The sequence below is a fragment of the Pinus tabuliformis genome, chromosome Q, assembly GCF_031772625.1.
Source record: "Pinus tabuliformis cultivar Carrire ecotype Pingquan chromosome Q, CPIR1, whole genome shotgun sequence".
In the NCBI taxonomy this organism is placed as follows: domain Eukaryota; kingdom Viridiplantae; phylum Streptophyta; class Pinopsida; order Pinales; family Pinaceae; genus Pinus; species Pinus tabuliformis.
In genome coordinates this window covers 690340745-690342375 of record NC_142296.1, presented here as the reverse complement: position 1 = coordinate 690342375, position 1631 = coordinate 690340745, and positions in this window count along the sequence as shown.

Genomic DNA, 1631 nt, shown 5'->3' with positions numbered 1-1631 from the left:
TATGAAGCACTCTTGCTAGGACTCAAATTGATTAAAAGTTTAGGGGAAGTTAGGGTATCAGTATTGGGAGACTCTGATTTATTCATTCAACAAATGAAAGGGAACTTCCTCACAAATGATCTCAGATTAATATCTTACAGAGGGGCAGCAATTGAGATCCTAAATACATTTCTGGAAACATAGCTTGCCAAAATTCCAAGGAAACATAATTTACATGCTCATAGTTTGGCAACATTTGCCAGCACTTGTAAACTGCCATTTGAACCCAATCATCAGTTTACAGCTGAGATTAAACACAGGCCAACTGTACCTGACAATGTAAAAAACTAGCAAGTGTTTGACAATGATACGCAGATTAACAATTTCTTGACCCTAAAAGAAGAATTTTCCAGCACTAATATAGACACGGACACTGTTGCTAAGGTTGACCAAATAAACAAAATTAAAACATACATTGCAGCGGAAACTGCAACACAAATACTTCAACCAATGAAATTTACCAAAGAGAAGTTGCAAGAGCTTAAAGAAATAGACATTGATGAGGCTATTGAGGGGGAACCTGAAGTTATTGATTTAAAAGACAACTATTTTCCCATGGGATTAACTCCTTTGGAAGATTTCTTTGATTCTAATGATATCCCAAAGAGACCCAAAATGCAGCCTCTAAACTCAGACATAGACGACTGTAACATAGGAACTGAAGAAAATCCTAAAATGATAAAATTATCCAAAACTTTGCCTCCTGATCAAAAGCTTAAATATGTTGAACTGTTCAAGGAATTCCAGGATGTTTTTGCATGGAGCTATGAAGATCTCAAATCTTATGATACTTCTGTTATTCAACATACAATACTCCTCAAAGAAAATCAGAAACCTTTCAAGAAAAAAATCAGAAGAGTCAACCCTATACTACTCCCTTTAATTGAAAAAGAAGTCAAAAGAACGTATGAAGTTGGGATAATTGCCCCTATCAGATTTTCAGAGTGGGTGTCCAATTTAGTGTACACTAGGAAGAAGACAGGAGAAATCAGACTGTGTGTAGATTTAAGGAATGTAAATAAGGTTTCTTTGAAAGACCACTACCCCTTACCTAAGATGGACCACATTTTACAAAGGGTAGTAGGTGCCTCTAGAATTTCACTTTTGGATGGGTTCTTAGGCTTCAACCAGATTCTAGTTCATCCTGATGATTGGGAAAAGACTGCTTTTACAACACCATGGGGAACTTTCAAATATGTGAAAATGCCATTTGGACTCAAGAATGCAGGGGAAACCTTCCAATGGGCAATGGAAACAGCTTTTTCAAAAGAAATTCATGATTTTCTTGTCATATACCTAGATGATCTTACTGTGTTTTCCAAATTAGATCAGTAACATCTAGATCATCTGAGACAAGTGTTTTTAACATGCAAAAAGTATGGTATATAATTAAATCCAAAGAAATCCTTGTTTGGTCTAGAAGAAGGCAAACTGTTAGGTCACATAATCTCCAAAGACGACATCAAAATTGATCCTGACCGAATAGAAGCCATTCTACAAATACCACACCCTAGAAATATCAAATAACTCCAAGCTTTCCTAGGGAAAATTAACTTTTTAAGAAGATTCATACCCAATTTGGCTGAGCTAAT